Raw genomic sequence first — 18,773 nt, forward strand, 5'->3', positions numbered from 1 at the left:
GGCCGGGCTCCATGAAAATGGAGCGTCCTCCTGGACGCTCGTATAGCTGTGGGTCACCACCCACAGGCTATACGAGCGTGCATTGTGATGGCCGCGATGGTCGTGACCATCGTGACCATCGAAATTGCGAGCCGGAGCCTGCGGTTGAGGTTTTCTGTCAGAGCCAAAATCACTCCCACTGACATCACTAGTGATGTCAGTGGGCCGGCTTCTGACGGGAGGCGTTCCCGTGGGAACGCCCCCGTCAGGGAGGCACGCCCCCGGCACGCCCACCAAAGGGGGCGTGCTGTCAATCACCATTGACAACACGCCCCCTTTGATCGGACACAACGAGCGAAGGACTTTCCTTCGCTCGTCGCGTCTGGCGCATGTGCACGACGGAGCTCCCTCCGTCGTGCGCATGCTCAGTCCATAACATCGACCCACTTGCGAGCGGACAGCCGCTCGCGAGTGGGTCTGAATCAGGCCCAAGGTTTTTAAACATTGCTGCAGCAGTAGTTATAATACCCAAATATGCAGAGGGATCGCAGAACCCAAAGGTTTGGTGCTGTTGTAGGCAGTGGGGAGGAGATGATGATATAAGTGAGAGAAGCAAAAAGCACATGAGGGCCCTTCTCATGAGAACATACAATCTAAACCTATAGGGAAAGCATTGTGGAGAGGGATCTTCCGATCCATTCCCAACATGATTTATGCTCCTCACATCCCCTCTATCACAAATTGATACTGCTTATGTGCGGCCTGATGGCTAGGCATGTGCATTGTCAGAGCTAGCAGTAAATCGGGACAATTAGGAGATATGTAATGGTATTACTACTGTTTTTTGAACTTCTCAGCACAGTTTGGTGTTTAAAAATATAAACAGATCCAAGCAAATTATAGTTTGCTGTTATATAGATTTGTAAAGAGCAATGGAATATGCTAGCGCTATATAAGTAACTGTTCACAAATAAATAAAAACACTATTATTAAAATTATTTATATTTATTTACATTTATACATTTTATATTATACTTTTACATTTATACTATTTTAAACTAGGGTTGTGTGCCGACTCCCGTGTTTTTTTTTAAATCTGTATCTCCTTCAAGGTTTTAGATCTTGATTTGGTTTTACAAAACCACTCTTGCGTGTTTTGGTTTTGGTTTTGGAACTGTATTTTTTCTAAAAAATTATAAAAACATCTGAAATCACATAATTTGTGCCTGTTTATATTCCCATAGTATTATTAACCTCAATGACATTTATTTTCAGTCATTTCCAGTCAAGTTTGACCAGCTCACAATATTGATTTCATCCAGTTTAGGCCAAAAGGTTGCATCGAGCTAGCTAGCTGACTAAGCTAAGTGACAGCAGTGGGCGGCACTAACATGTGGCAGTTCAGCTTCTAACATGGTACAGAGTGGCACTGCAGTGGCAGACAGGATGGCAGTTTAATAAACTAAAAATGTCAGGCAGCAATGCCCCAAAGAGCACATAATGCAAAGAAAAGAGGTGCAAGATGGCATTGTCCTTGGGCCCTTCCACCCACCCTTATGTTGTATATAGTAAACAGGACATGCACAGTTTAACAGACCAATCACTTCAGCGACAGGGACTGCCAATTGTGGCTGATTCAATTGGTTTGTTTGGGCCCCCACAAAACAAGCTACCATCGGGCAGCTGACTTTGCTGGCAATGACCTCTCCATGCACAAACTGGCTTTACAGAGGCAAGATGTTGTCACCATCATCATCCGATTCCTCACCCTCATCAGTGTGTACATCATATTCACACAATATTAATTCGTCCCCCCACCATTACAGCCTCAGGCGCCACTGTAATTTTTGGATGTAATTGGCGGTAAAGGTCTTCCTCATGAAATTTGTAGTCATTTTGATGAACATCTTTTCCACATTTTGAGGAAGTAGACTCCTACGCCGATCGCTGACAAGGTTCCTGGCTGTGCTGAAAACTCTTTCTAAGTACACACTGGAGGGTGGGCAGTTCGAGTAAAGCAAAGCCAGTTTGTGCAAGGGCCTCCAAATTGCCTTTTTGTCCTGCCAGTAGTGAGACGGACTGTCTGACATGCCTATTTGGATGCTATCATTAAAATAGTCCTCAACCATTCTTTGAATGGTGACCGTATCAGATGGAGTCACGGTAGAGGTCTCATTAAATGCACTTGCTGGAGAAACTGAAGGAGGAGCCATCGCTGCATCACGTGCCGCTTGAACTGACAATTTCCTTACCAACAGCTATTTGCATCTCTTCAGATCTGTGTTTGATGGGAAGAAGGACTTGAAGTATGACTTAAACCTAGGATCCAGCACGGTCGCCGTGTATTGATCTGATTGTAAGATCCAGACAAACTCTAGATCCTGGCGAAGCGAATAAAGGACTTGATCTACAAGTCTGAAATACTTAGAGGTTGTCAGCGGTAAGTCTCTTAGTGAAACCGATGATACTCAGATTAGCCTGCCTTTGAACGAGCTGCTGTTTCTTAGATGTTGCTGATATTGGTGGCACTGAAGGCAATACACCCACCCAGTGGGCTGTTACAGTCATGTAATATTACGTTTGCCCTGTTACTCTTGTTCACATATCTGTGGTTAAGTGGACAGTTGGTACAACAGCATTTTGGAAGTTATTTATAATGTCCCTGTACAGGATGGGAATTGCTTTTCTAGTGAAGTTGAATCTAGATGGGATTTGGGACACAGGACCTCAATTAACTGTCTAAAACCCACTGCACTATTGGTGGATATCAGACGCACATCTAACACCAGCATAGATGTTATGGCGCCAGTTATCCGCTGTGCAACTGGGTGACTGCTGTCATACTAGCTCCCCATTGCAAAGGATTGTTTAACAGTCAATTGTTTTTTTAAACTACTACTAGTAGTCTTCTTGGTCCCCTTCTGGGATGAAGATCCACTCCCAGCAGCAGCAGCTGCAGGTGTAGAGCTCAAGGATTCTTCTGAGGAATCCAGGATAGGGGAGGACTGAGTTAGCCTTATCAAATTGGATCAAATTGGATGCAGGACTAGTTCCGATCATGATTGAGGATATTGCTGATAAAGTTGTGTTGGTGGTGAAGATGCCAGGTGCTTGGATCTAGCAGAGAGAAGGGAGCTAGCTGACGTTGGACTGCTTGTTGTTACTTTTTTAGCCAAAGTTTCTGAATTTTGCAAACAATTTTGATGGATGCGTTGTAGATGATGTAACAGAGAGGAGGTTCCTAGATGGGTAAGGTCCCTACCTCTATTTACTCTGGCATGACAATGGGTACAGATGGCTTGACAATTGTTGTCCGGATTTGGGTAGAAATTATTCCACACATAATAAGTGGATTTTTTTGTTTTGTGTCCAGGCATGACAATGGGCTTTTCCTTTTCATGGGCAACAACTGTTTCCACTGGGGCCATGATTTACACAAACAACATCATCAGCATCCTCATCATCAATATCCTTATTAGCATCAGCTACACAAATATCCTCCTTATCCTGGTACACTTCCACAGAAGCATCTTCGATTTCTATGTCTGCATGTTGACTTGTGCTGCTCATCCCCACATTTGCAGAGGATGCACAAGTGGTGGAAGAAGGTTCCTCTATGAGCAGTTTTGGAAAGGTCAGGCTCACACATGGCACCCGCCGACACACTTAGACTCTCCTCAGGGATTTGTTACATTTTTGAGTGCACAGTTGGTTCCTGTGCCTTTACAATTTTCATTTTTTTTAAACGTCTACAGGGAGAAGGGCTTACATCATCATAAGAGGCAGAACCATGAGTCATAAATAAAGGCCAAGGCCAAGGCATTAGCCTTTCCTTGCCACTTCGTGTGGTGGAAGGCATATTGCCAATTATATGTCTTTCTGCAGCTAACTTTCCCTTTGATGTTTTTCCTTTACCACTTTAAAAAATTGCTTCTTTGATTTTAGATGCCCTGACTTAAGCCCTGTATGCCCTTGGGCATCGGCTTTAGTAGATGATGTAGACGGACTGGTATCGTCATGACTGGTGGTACTTGCAGCAGCTCCAGCACTAGCATGTGGTTCCTGCTCTCTTCTCAACTGATTGTTTTTCATATCAACAAACACGAACAAAGTGGGGTACACCACACATGTCAATTTGTACCAATTTTAAATATTACACTGCAGTATCAATGACCTACAGTGTCACAATATATTTTATGAATAATACACTGCGCTACCACTTAGTGTCATATTTTTTATGAATACACTGCACTACCACTTTCAGTGTGACAATACATGTTGAATATTACACTGCGTTTCCACTTACAGTGCCACAATACGTGTATGAATATTAGAATGCGCTCCGACTTATAGTGTCACAATACGTGTATGAATATTACACTGCATTTCCAATTACAGTATCACAATACGTGTTGAATATTACACTGCGTTTCAACTTACAGTGTCACAATACGTGTATATTACACTGCGGTTCCACTTAGTGTCACAGAATACGTGTATGACTATTACACTGCGCTACGACATAGTGTCACAATACATGTTGAATATTGCACTGTTTCCACTTAGTGTCACAATACATGTTGAATATTACACTGCGTTTCTACTTACAGTGTCACAATTCGTGTATATTACACTGCATTTCCACTTACAGTGTCACAATAGGTATATGAATATTACACTGCGCTATGACTTATAGTGTCACAATACGTGTATGAATATTACACTGTGGTCTGCCTGGCAGCGTCATTTGAAAAAAGTCAAATAATATAGTACACTGGGGTACAGCACAAAATATATATATATATATATATATATTATTTTTTTAAATTATATTATTAGCTTTTATATTATATTATATTATTAGCCTGACTCGGATCCCCTATGTTCGGGTGAGTCTGGTTCTCTGAGAACCGAACCCGCTCATCTCTATTTTAAACTAGCAGTAGAGAATAGCTGTCACTTGTTTTCCATGTATGCAAAAGTTGTACCAGTCTTTTGTTTTACCATTTCTTTGCTTGAAGCGACAGCTTTTCTGTTCTGTAGGTTCTCATGATCAGTCTCATTGGAATTTGACTTTTCACTTTGTTGTAAACAATAGGTAGCTGTGTTATAGGGCTTTCAGTGTCTTACTACCTGTTAATTGAGTGAATGAAACCAAAGATATTATCAAGTGAGATATACCTAAGCTCTATGGCTCTGCAGATTACAAATCTGTAAAACAGAAATAAATATTTACTTCATATATATTATTTTTTCATCGCTATTTGCCCCCTCTTGTTTTTGAGGTGTTGGCATTAGCAGCCAATCAGATTCTAGCTATCATTTATCTAGTACATTCTATAATGTTGGAAATTATATGTATGCAGGTGTTGCTATTGAAGAGCTGTATAGGCACACACCAGTGGATGACTCACTCCAGTGGATAACTCACCGTTACATGCACACTGGTAATGGCACAAGCTTGAGTGGAGTGGGGTTCCATACAACCGTAACTTACGATGGTGCAGGATGCTGGAACTGCTTTATATGCAGGTATTAACCGGGTCTCTCATAGGAGCTATGCAGGAGACTTCTGTTTCCCACCATGTCACTGTTACAATACACAACAGGGATGGCCGTCAACCATCAATGGGTGACTATCATTGATGGATAACAACTGATGGGCGACGGTTTTGCTATTTATGATGGAGATTAAATGGCTCTCCGCCATCGATGGCACAGAGCAAATGCACTGTTTTTCTTTCTCATGTGCTGGGACACTGAGCTCCTCCAACACGACCCGTGAAGCTCCGTCCCCACTCCCTAATTGGCCCGCTGCTAGACAAGTATTAATGCAGGAGTGACCATCTGTGGATGAAACCATCGATAGTTGGCAACCGATGGTTTCATTCCCTCGAGGTCAATGGCCGATGAACCATCAATAGTGAATCACAAATTTAAATCGCCTGGACACACTCCAAAACGATTTTTGTATGTCAGTATCTTTTTAATGAGAATAATAAATAATGATTATGTCAGCTCTGAAGTCTAATGTTTAAGAATTCCCAGGGCTGACTTTTTTGCTAACAGCAATACAACCTCCACAAACATTACGGTATCTGGAACCATTAGCGTAACTTGACAGGTCTCTGGAGGGTAAATTGAGGGAGCTAAGTACTGAGAAAATATATTTGCTAAATGATTTTATTGTGGGAGTTTGGGAATGAAAGCTGACACTGTTTAATCTCTCTGAGGCTCTCCCAGGCAGATATTGGAAGAGGCATCATTTAACTCTTAGGATATTTCTGGGGGCTTTTATTACAATAACCCTACAGAGTGCTAAAATATCATAAACTATTAATAACTGACATCTCCCCCTCAAACTCGGAGACTGATTCACTACGGAACGCAACTGTGAATGCAATAGCGATTACACACACAGGGCCTGATTCAGACCCGCTCGCGAGCGCTATGCGCTTGCAAACGGGTCGATGGTGGCCCAGTGCGCATGCGCACGACAGAGCCGGCTCCGTCGTGCGCATGCGCGAGACCCGGATAGCGACGGCCAAACCGTCGCTCCAGCTCTCGTACCAAAGGGGACGTGCTGTCGATGTTGAGTGACAGCATGCCCCCTTTGGTGGGCGGGCTGGGGGAGTGGCTGCCCAGACGGAGGCGATCCCATGGGAACGCCTACCGTCTGGGGCCGGCCCCACTGACATCACAAGTGATGTCAGGGGGAGAGATTTTGGCTCTGTGAGAGACGAAATCTCTCTGGGGCTTGCGGCAACGAGACCCTACCACAAGAGTCTCGTCGCAAGCCCGATGGTCGCAATGGTCTTGACCATCGCGACCATCTTCCTGGCCGCTTGCTATAGCTGTGGGTGGTCACCCACAGCTATGCGAGCGACCAGGAGACCAGGCGCTCTGTCGGAGCGTCCGGCTCTGAATCAGGGCCACAGTTGAAATGCGATAGTATGCTAATTCATTGTGGCCGCAGCACAACATAAGGACACCCACTTTACCTTACCCACATCTGTAATGTTTAGCAGGACTGCGAAAACATCGGTACAATCGAGTACCATCGCAGCCTCACACACACTTGCACAAGCTTTGACCTTTCTCAGAAATTGCTAACCTCCACGCACGCTATGAGACCTCAGGCTGCGTATGGCATCGCAGTGGCTAATTCATGCATGCCCCTGCAACGGCTTTCAAATGCACTAGCACGCCTGTTTTTCCACGACCACCCCCCCCCGTCACCACCCACAAACGGCACTTCCTGTCAATCACTTTGCGATGGGTAGCGTAGTCGCAGTCCCGATGGCTGGTTCATGGACGCGCACTGTGATCCATACGCAGGCACAGAACGCAACAATAGGCCGATTGCGTGCGTATTAGCAACCGCATTCCTTGCTGAATCAGGCCCATTGTTTCTATAGAGTCTATTTATTAGGCACAGCCTGTTTTGTGACATTCTGTAAGATTCTTATCGCCACAGTTAATAAAATAAAAATATATCACTAGCACAGCTGAGTAATGTTCCCTTCCTGTGGTGGTAACTTACAGCTACAGCCTCCACTCCTGCCCCAGCGTACAAATAGAAGGATGGATAGAAGACCGAAGGGTCTTCCTGGCACAGGAGCTTTGACCTCCACTGCCCCTCCAGCAACAGGACAAGAGAAGCCTGGCCATGATTACTGCCAAGGAAGGAACCTCACCCCAGGATAAGACAGACCTTCGTCCTGATGATAAGGAGGTAGAATGAAGGGTGCAGAGTATGAAATACTCAGCATACTGTACAGAATCGGGGTGGCGAGCATCTTGCACATGTAGTAGCACGGATTTGTATCACGCGCAGGCGAATTCTTACATTACCGTAATGTAGTATGCAGGTAGCCACACCCAGAAAAGTGGCTGCGGAGGCGTTCGACTTAGAATCAGGCCATATACATAGTAAAACAATAATGTATGTATCTGTCCGCAACAGACTGTGAAAGTATAAAGTTAGCACGCTAAAACGTAGTGTTCTTTTTATAGAACAATACAGCACGCTAAGGGAAAGAGCAAATTACGTGCAAGGTGCCTCACAGATCGTTTTGCCACGTCTATACATAACATAACCTATTGATATCGCCTATTGAGGTGGTGGTCACAAGAGGGGCACAGCAGATGTGAAAGTGACTGTTAGGCCACACCGAGGGGTATATTTACTAAAGTGCGGGTTTAGAGAAGTGGAGATGTTTGTTATGAGCAACTAATCAGCTTCTAGTTGTTATCTTATGGAAGGTGATAGATGAATAACTAGAATCTGGTTGCTATGGGCAACAACTCCACTTGTATAAACCCGCACTTCAGTAAATATATACTCCAGAGAGTCTTTAGCAAGGTTGCTGGGTTTATTGGTAAACAGCAGGTACAGGGTATGTAGGAACACAGTGGTAATGCAGGGGTTAACAGCAGTAACTAGATGTAATGCAGCCGTTGTATCACACAGTGGTAAATACGGGTATTAGGGCCCTCATTCAGAGGCGGTCGGAGGATGCAAGCGGTCGCTCAGAAACTGGGCGGCCGCCTCTGTTTCGGTCGTTAGGCTGTGGGTTTACACCCACAGCTCTAACGACCGCTCGGGTGATGGTCGCGATGGTCAGAGACCATCGCGACCATCGGGGCTTACGATGAGACCCTAGGGTAGGGTCTCACTTGTCGTAAGCCCCGGAGAGCTTCTGGCTCCTCCAAATGGTAGGCGCCCCCAGGGGAACGCCTCCGTTTGGGCTGTCACCCCCCGGCCCGCCTTCCAAACGGGGCGAGCTGTCAATCAACATCGACAGCTCGCCCCCTTTGGAAAGAGACCCGCTACGACCGGCGCTGTCGGTCGTAGCGGGTCTCACACATGCGCACGAATGAGCCGGCTCCCTCGTGCGCATGCGCACTGGACAAACATCGAGGCGGCCGTGCGGTCGTAGACCGTACGGCCGCCTCTGAATTAAGCCCTAGGTGTCTCACCCATGGAAGCTAAGGGCCCGATTCTGAGATGGACGCTAATGCAATTTTCACGCAGATCGAGCGATTGTTTGCCATTGCGCATGCAAATGCACCACACTGCGCATGTGCTGCGATCGCATTGCGATTACGCACGCACAGAGGAATCCATCGCTGAGTGAGTGACAGACTGCCAGTGTTTGGGGTGGTAATGAGGAGTGGTCATAAAAATGCAGGCGTGCCTGGCCGTTACATGGGCGTGCATAAATTAGCCAGTGCGATTGCATATGCAGCTCTGCGTGTCAGAAGAGCATCCAGGACTGCAGCAGGTCAGATGGCAGCCAATGTGCTTTGATGTTACAGATGTTTACGTAGGTATGCGTGGTCGCACGCAGGTGAGAAGGCAGCAGTGGGCGTCTTTATGCTCAAGTGATCTTTGCTAACATTGGCATATTTTAGCATCTCTACAGTACTGTATCACTCTACACAGTAAAAACAATAATGACTGCAGTTTGCACATGTGCATTAGCATATCAGGTTGGAGGTTGCACCTCCAACCTCCCTGTAGACTCTGGGTCCTAGTGTCCAGCATGTATGTACTGAGAGGAGACTGCAGGAGCGCTCTACTCTCCAGGCCCGGTTGACAGGGGGAGTCTAAGGGTACACATGTACCAGGCCCTGAGGTCCAGAGGGGCCCAAGGTACACAGTGCCCAAAATGGGTCCGCGGGCTCACTGCTCCAGCGGGTGCCGTGCGGCCACCACCGGGACCTATACCGACCACCGTGCATCTCCCTTGTAGCCTGGCCCGGGCAATGCTGGGATTTTCCAGGTGGCTCAGGTGGCGTGACCTTCCAGTTGGTGATGCGGCGGCGTGATTTCATAGTTCACGTCGCCGGCACCACACATCATCCAGTAACTTTCACTGAAGGAGCATGTGTGTCTGCTGACTCAGCAGGCTGCGGTAGTAAGGGGCTAGGGGCTGGGAGCTGCGGAAGATGATAAGGGCTGAGGATGGTGATGGGTCTGAGGAAGGTGATGGGGTCTGATGAAGGTGATAGGGGCTGAGGATGGTGATGAGGGCTGATGAATCTGATGGGAACTGAGGAAGGTGATGGAGACTGAGGAAGGTGATGGGAGCTGAGGATGGTGATGGAGACTGAGGAAGGTGATGGGGTCTGAGGAAGGTGATGGGGGCTGATGAAGGTGATGGGGGCTGAGGATGGTGATGAGGGCTGATGAAGCTGATGGGAGCTGAGGAAGGTGATGGAGACTGAGGAAGGTGATGGGAGCTGAGGATGGTGATGGGGGCTGAAGAAGGTGATGGGCACTGAAGAAGGTGGTGGGGGCTGAGGAAGATGATAGGGGCTGAGTAAGGTGATGAGGGCTGAGGATGGTAAGGAGAGGGAGAGGCTGAGGGCTGACAAAGATTATGGGGCTGAGGTTGGTGATGAGAGGCTGAGGGCTGACAAAGGTGATGGGACTGAGGGCTGACAAAGGTAATGAGGGGCTGAGGACTGTGGCTGGCTGGCTGCACACACCATCCCTCCTACCACTGAGGCATCCACAGCACTGTCAACAAGAAGACCTGCATTGTCAGTGACAGATAGTGTGGTAAGTCATAGTGTATTTTTACTTTATTCAAAGCCTGGCATAACTTTCAATTAACACTCTCATGCTTCACATATCACACATGCAGGGGAGGGAGGTGTGGGTGCGGGGTCAAAGATGGTGGGGTTGGGAGTGGTGGTGAGGAGGTGGGGCCCCCAGAGGGATCAGTGTACGGGGCCCCAAGATTTCTGTCGCCGTCCCTGCTGCTCTCTAACAGTCTAAAGTGCCAACACCAATTCAATTAGATAGTTCAAAAATAGTGCTTAACATCCCTAACTATTGCCGGCACCTACAGGGGTGCTACAGTAAAATGATATGCAAGGCAACTCACACTTGAAAGAATTTCTCCCTAATCTATATAATTAATAATTGATGGTGATCTGTCCCATCTCCATCATATGCCATGAGAGCAGCGGGGGAAGCACGCCAGAGAAGGGTCCATATTACTAGCAACGAATTTATTTATGTGTATTTTGGAACGCATACTACTGGACAGATTGTAGGAGTCAGCTGGCAAATTATCAGCGTAAAGATAGTCTGGCTTGAAATGCTGCCAGAGGGCGTAAAGCGGCATCCACATGTTGATCGGGTGGGTGGATTCAATGTTGTTTATCCTTCTGTGAGGTCTCTGAATCTCTCTTGATTATTTAGGAAGCCTGAAGTAAAGGTAGGAACCAGCATTTTAATTAAGTGATCTCAAAAGCAGACAACAGGCCGAAAATCTTAAGGGAGGGAGGGTCACTTGTTTGCAGCTGGCAATCCTTTAACTCCTTTAATAAATAGAGTTTGTAGAGCATAGATTCCCATACACTTCTGTTTTGTCCTTCGAGAGAGAATGCCACAACAGCTAGTGGGTAGCACGGCCCTACCTGGCAGTCATTCTGCCAAACTGTCATCTAAGTATCTCAGTGGCTCTCTAGTAATAAATAAGTAGGGATGTGCACCGGACCATTTTTGCCGGATTTGGATTTGGTTCTAATTCGTCGTCCTGCTTCGGATTTGGATTTGGATTTGCCAAACTGCGGTGACTGGCTTTGGATTTGGATTTTTTTACAAAAATTGACAAAAAAAAGCTAAAATCACATAAATTGGTCTTTTTTTTCTTCCTAGAGTATTATTAACCTCAATAACATTAATTTCCAGTCAATTTAGACCATATCACAGCTTATAATATTGTTTTCAACATTATTGGCCAAAGGTTGCAGTGAGCTGACTGGTTACTAAGCGACAAAGCAGCGGCACAACGACACAGACACCACAGTATAAAGCACATCTATGACACATTGCCACACAGCAGTGGCAGAAATGAAAAGTAGTGCACCCACCCAGTGGGGTACGGCCAGCAGAATCACAGTACTTGTTTACAAAGTGGGCTTACGCCCTAGGAGTCACATTGCACAATCTTATTTACATTACACCGCACATATTGCCTCTGATTCACATTACACCATAAAGTAGTGTCTCTTATTTATGTTACGACACACAGTAGTGCCCCTTTTACACAATGCCCACAGTAGTGACCCCTTTTACACAATGCCCACAGTAGTGCATCTTTTACACAATGCCCACAGTAGTGACCCTTTTACACAATGCCCACAGTAATGACCCTTATACACAAAGTCCACAGTAGTAATGCCCCTTATACAATGCCCACAGTAGTAGTGCCACTTATACAATGCCCACAGCAATAGTGTCCCTTACACAATGCCCCCAGCAGTGGTGTCCCTTACACAATGCCCCCAGTAGTGGTGCCCCCTATGCAGTCCCCTTAGTAGTAGGGCCCCCTATGCAGTGCCCCCAGTAGTAGTATGCCCCCCAGTAGTATGCCCCCCATTAGCAGGCCCCCAGTAGTATGCCCTCCCCAGTAGTATGCCCCCCCAGTAGTATGCCCCCCATTAGCAGGCCCCCCCAGTAGTATGCCCCCATAAGCAGGCCCCCAGTAGTATGCCCCCCCCAGTAGTATGCCCCCCATCAGCTGGCCCCCAGTAGTATGACCCCCCAGTAGTATGCCCCCATAAGCAGGCCCCCAGTAGTATGCCCCCCCAGTAGCAGGCCCCCCAGTATTAGGCCTCCTGTAGTATGCTCCCCCAGTAGTAGGCCCCCCAGTAGCAGGCCCCCTGTAGTATGCCCCCCCAGTAGCAGGTCCCCCAGTAGCAGGCCCCCTGTAGTATGCCCCCCCTGTAGTATGCCCCCCCAGTAGTAGGACCCCCCAGTAGTAGGCCCCCTGCAGTATGCTCCCCCAGTAGTAGGCCCCCCAGTAGCAGGCCCCCTGTAGTATGTCCCCCCAGTAGTAGGCCCCCCCATTAGCAGGCCACCATACACACATAAAAAAAAATAAACTTACCTGAATCCCCACTCCCGTGCTGTCCGCTCTGCTGCCACGCGATGAGGAGGGAGCCGGAAGACGGAGCTCATGAGTGAGCTCCAGCCGGCTCCTTCCATGCAGCAGCCAATGAGAGTCTGTGTGACTCTCATTGGCTGCTGTAACAAACACACAGCTGCCGCTGGCGGCTGTGTGTTTGTGTCTGTGTAGGGCATACCGCTATCACAGCGGTCTGCCCTACACAATAGGAGCCCTGATGTCGGATTCTCTAGTGAGAATCCGACATCAGGCGGCCGCCGTTCGGCCCCGAACGGGGATCCGAGTCAGGCAGGGAACACAGCGTTCGGGTGGACTCGGATCCCCTATGTTCGGAGCGGTTCGGATTCCACAGAATCCGAACCGCTCATCTCTATAAATAAGTGCACAAAAAGAGGAAGAGCAAGAAAATGCGGGCGATATAAGGGGACCTTCCTTCACACTGTCTTCATAGTAGCAGCCCCAGCAGTGAGTGTGTGAACTATAAATTGGAAAATATCAAACCCAGAATTTCACATAGAAGACAAAATCTATCACTACTTTCTTTAGGTAATTACTTTTTGGGAAAACTCTTGTCTATATAGTGCTGTGAGCTGTAAAGAGGGCCTCCTTATGTTTGGCTGCAACAGCATAGCGATAGCAATCATTAGCATTATTTTGCAGTGGAACTGCGTGCGTAATCGCAGCTGCGATCGCAATAGCATTCGGTAATGAAGCAGGCCCATTGTCTAGAGACGCTAAGTAGTCACCAAAGGGTTAAATATTCCATGTATTGAAGTAGTTAGGCAAAATTGGTCTGGACAAGGATGCCCCTATCATTAGTGGTATGTAAAGCCTCCCTTCTGTTATGTGAGGTATGCGTATACTGAGGGGTGAATGATAAGGTCTGAGTGTGGACGTTGCCAATTATTTGTACAATTTCTCAGTCAAAAAATCAAGAGCTGAACTGACTAGTTGTATGACATTGTAGCAGTGATTTACTGAATTACATTTAGTTACCTACCTGTACTTGACCCTGATTCAGAGCCGAACGCTCTTTCAGAGCGCTTGCTCTTAATCAGGGCGTTGTTTGTCTTTTTTAGAGCCGGCCTCCTGGCCGCTCGCTAAGCTTGCGAGCGGCCAGGTGATGGTCGTGATGGTCGCGATCATCGCGACCATCGGGCTTGCGACGAGACCCTTGTGGTAGGGTCTCGTTCCCGCAAGCCCCAGTGAGCTTCCTGCTCTAATAGAGCAGGAAGCTCAACTACTGACATCACGAGTGATGTCAGTAGGGCCGCTCTCAAACGGCAGTCGTTCCTTCGGGAACGCCTCCGTTTGGCCAGCCACACCCCTCCCTGCCTACAAAACGGGGCGAGCTGTCGATCAACATCGACAGCCCCCCCGTTTTGTTGTGAGCCCCGGAGCGAGTGATTTCTCGGTCGCTCCGGGGCCCGTGCAGTGCACACGCGGTGCGTGCGCACTGCCCAGCCATCGACCCGCTTGCGAGCGCATAGCGTCTGAATAGGGTCTGAATCAGGCCCTTAGTTCCAAACCTGAGAGAAGCCTCTATAAAACCTGAGTAGAGGAAGCTTAGGGCTCATTTGTTATAATCACAGCAATACCAACATTCACATGGACTGGAGCAACTATGATTGGGGAACTATTATACCCTGGAAGCAGTCAATTTGAGAACCCATGGGTGTTTTTGGGACCCTAATTAGCTGGTGAAGAAATGGGACCAAATTCTGGCTGGCCCGAGTGAATTTACCATTATTATACCTTTGACCTGTTCTCATCTTATTTTGTTAAGAAACCTTTATAGGAGATTTTGAGTGGGAAATGCATGAAGAGAAATAGACTTCATCTATGAGATTGATGTTGTGTATGTGCCCTATGCAGGGACTGGCTGGCAATTTTTAGCCTGGGGGGCAAATGCATGCAGGTGGCATGTAGCTAGGGTGCCCGAAGAACGTGCGTGCTACGGCGCCCCCCCCCCCTCAAGTGTTCCAGGGAGTAGGCAGGTCCATATGGGATTAATGTAAAGTAAAAATAAAGATCAGGGGCAGCCCCTGTCGTGGTGCCTATATGCAGTGCCCCCCTGTGCCCTAGGAGAGGACCCCCTTATGCAGACCTCCAGTAGTGCCCCCAGTAGTGATCCCCCCTATGCAATGCCCCTTATACAGTGCCCCCAGTAGTGGCCCCCTTGTGCCCCCAGTAGTAAGCCCCTTATATAGTGCCCCCAATAGTGGTATCCCCTATGCAGTGCACCCAGTAGCAGTCCCCCCCTTGTAGTGCCCCCAATATTGGTAACACTTATGCAGTGCCCCTTAAATAGTGGCCCCAGTTGTAGTCTCCCCCCTATGCAGTACCCCCAGTATTGCCCTTTATATTGAGCCCCCAGCAGTGGTCCCTCGATGCAGTGCCCCCAGTGGTAGTCCCCTCCCCCCTATGTAGTGCCACTAGTAGTAGTCCAATCCCCCTTATGCAGTGCCCCTAGTAATAGTCCCCTCCCCTTGTAGTGCCCCTAGTAGTAGTTCCCCCCTTGTAGTACCCCCAGTAGTAGTAGTCCCCCCCTTGTAGTACCCCCAGTAGTAGTAGTCCGCCCCCTTGTAGTGCCCTCAGTAGTAGTAGTCCCCCCCTTGTAGTGCCCCTAGTAGTAGTCCCCCCCTTGTAGTCCCCAGTAGTAGTAGTCCCCCTCTTGTAGTGCCCCCAGTAGTAGTAGTCCCCCCCCTTGTAGTGCCCCCAGTAGTAGTAGTCCCCCCCTTGCAGTGCCCCCGGTAGTGGCAGCCCTCCCCCCCCAGTAGACACACGTAATTAAAAAGAAAAAAAACACTTACCTGAATCCCTGCTCCCGCCGCCGACATCTGCTCCTCCGTCTGTCCTCCCGGGCCGGGCCGCTCTGCATTATGGGAGAGACGTCATGACGCCTCTCCCATTACCCACTGCGGGAGCCGGAAGATGGAGTGGCTCCTGCAGTGGGCGCAGCAGCAGCTAATGAGAGTCTGTCAGACTCTCATTGGCTGCTGATCAAAACAAACACACAGCTGCCGGAGACGGTCAGCGCTACACATGCGGTGTAGCCTGTGTCACAGAGACAGCGACTGCCCACGGCCCGCATGGGGCTGCGGCCCGGGGGGCACGTGGCACCCTGCCCCCCGGCCCAGCCCGCCTCTGGCCCTATGTTTCTGGGTACCACATTGTACAATTTTGGATGTCAGAGAAGAACTTATCAATGAGACAGGGAGTCTTCTAAATAATTTATCTTATCTGTTAGCGGCTGTTAAGTGGATTTGTTTTGACTGCCGGGATGCCCCCCATGCAAAGGTATACAGCTCTCCCATCGTATACCAGAGACACAAGATAAGGGTTAACATTGCAACATTGTCTCTTATAAAGATGGGAACTGCACTGAGGAATGTAATGTATGTTTGTATGAAAAGTGACCTCAGCTACTGCCCTGGGTTAATTAGAAGTATATACAGCTATGCATTATTCACAGATAAGATAGCGACCTGTATAGTGCAGTTAGCATGAGCCTCAGAGTCCTCCTGATGGAGACGAAAGCCACCTCTGGTGGAGGGGGAACCACCTGATGTGGGTGGGGAGCCCTCCTGATACTCCTGGTGGAGGGGGAACCACCTAATGTGGGGGCTTTGAGGACTGTGGGCCTGATTCAGAGCCGGACCCTATTTGCGAACGGTCGTTCAGAAAAAGGGGCCGGCTATTTAAATTGAGCGCTCGCTCTTTGCGGTCTGTTGACGCCTCTATGTCTGAGCGAGCGAACGAAACATGCGCTCGCTATTTTGTAAAGACGCCCCCTGGCCGTTCGCATCATACGTCATCTCCGCTATTTATTAGATTAATCAAGTACATTGAAAGGCGTATGAACTGCTCGCAGTGCTTGTGGCCAGGATGTACTTCCCGCAATCACTGCGAGCAGTTCAGGCTAGACGTGGTGGATGATGCTGCTTTGTTAATTATGCACACCCATTAAACGCCCGTTTTGACCGTTTGGCACACCTGCGTTCGGATCTCCACTCCACCTTCCCCTGTTACCACCCACAAACGCCTCATTCTGTCACTCAAATTAGGAGGCCCTCGCTGTTTTGCGAGCGCATGATTTCCGACCGCAATGACTGGTTGGCGCATGCGCATTACGACCCATACGCATGCGCAGATGTGCGAACATCACTCGGACCGAGCGGCCGCTTACGAGCGGCTCTGAATCAGGCCCTGAGTTTGAGTTAAGATACTGTAAAATTGCCACTGTGGTGGGACTACAAATCACAAAATGCCCAGTCTACTGCCGATTGCTTTACATGCCGGGAAGTTGCTCCACTGAAGATCTGCCCCCAGACTCAGTCGCTGGTGCCCCAGGCCCTCACCCCCCATGCCCTCTTATGTGCAGCTCCATCAGGGGCATCCCTGTTGACAACCAGCTCCTGGAAGATCTGCAGCCACGCTTATGCTTGGGCCCGCTGCACAGGTCCGCAGCTAGAGCTGGATGAGGAGTAGGGGCACCAGATCTGCTGCATGGGCCTGCGGCTAGGGCTGCTGCCAAAAAGGAGTGGGACGGGGAGTTGTGGGTGAGAGGGGGTCGCCTGACATGTCTCACTGGCATAAGAAGTTGCTGAGGAGCAGCGACACCAATGAGCAGGAACAGGCTATATATAGATGGAAGCGACAGCTGATGGTCTGACACGGAGCCCTCCACTAGTATATGGTGGCTTCTCAGGTGCCGGGAAGAGGTGCCATGTATTGGGTGGCCGTGACGGTACACTCCGGGTACATATTTACAGCCCTAAGCGGGGTGAATATATGGTGGGCGATGGAGGAGGTGACCCTTCAGTGCTGGTGCCCAGCGGCAGGCACCTCCATTGTCTCCCATAGTTCTGTCCCTGCCACCATGGATGTTGGAGAGAGCTGTATGATATCTGTATACCAGATCATGGTTCCTAGATTGGAAGGCCAGATTCGCAAAATCAGAGACCTCAGGACAATAATTGATAGCCAATTTTGTGTGGAACAACTTAGTGGGAGAAGTCCTACCAGATAGACCTACCCTGGGCATCTTAAGGTCACTGATTTTACCTCTATCAGTGGTAGCCGAGACTCAACTGAATGACTTAAAGAAGGAACAGTTTCCTCCTCCTGAGGCCAATCATCATCCTCCTCCTGATATATAAACGTGAAAAAGGTTGTGTGTAACACCAGCGCTCAAACCAAGGTGCAGCTGAATTAAAAACGATATGATCACCCACCATACAAACATATTCAATATATAAAACAAACACAGCGCTCCTCCAATTGGGAATATAAAATATGTCCAATATCAGTTTGTAATAGCCAGAAATAGTTCCAACAGTCACTTCGAAGATTCTTTTTGCAAATCTTCCATCAAAGTAGAAGATGAATATCCAGTATTCCTCAGTTTCTCTCATTTGTGTCACTTAGAAGAGGATACCTCAAAAGTGATAAAAGAGGCTACTCATGGTGTAAAATGTTTAAAATGTATTGACATCAAATAAAAACAACAATACACCACCACGGGTAAAATGTTATTCCGTACCGCAATTGGGTCTGTAGAGAAGGCACTTTATAAAGCATGATAGTAAGATAGTATAAGCCAGGATGTATCACCTTTCCTTGATGTTATGGACTCCTTTACCAGACCCTGGGGGTGGTAGTATATTTGTTACTTATTCTACTGACACGTTTCGACTTTGATAGTCTTTTTCAAGGTGTGATACCATGGTGGAATAGTTTCCTATTTATCCATAACAGGGAGTAGTGTGGGTGGGGATTTCTTAATTGGTTCCTTCCTGTCCCTTGTGAAAAAAAATACTACATATACCTAACATTCTGCATGACATACATCTGCAAAACAAA

Source organism: Taudactylus pleione, unplaced genomic scaffold (genome assembly GCF_031769625.1).
Source record: "Taudactylus pleione unplaced genomic scaffold, aTauple2 ptg000188l, whole genome shotgun sequence".
NCBI lineage: Eukaryota > Metazoa > Chordata > Amphibia > Anura > Myobatrachidae > Taudactylus > Taudactylus pleione.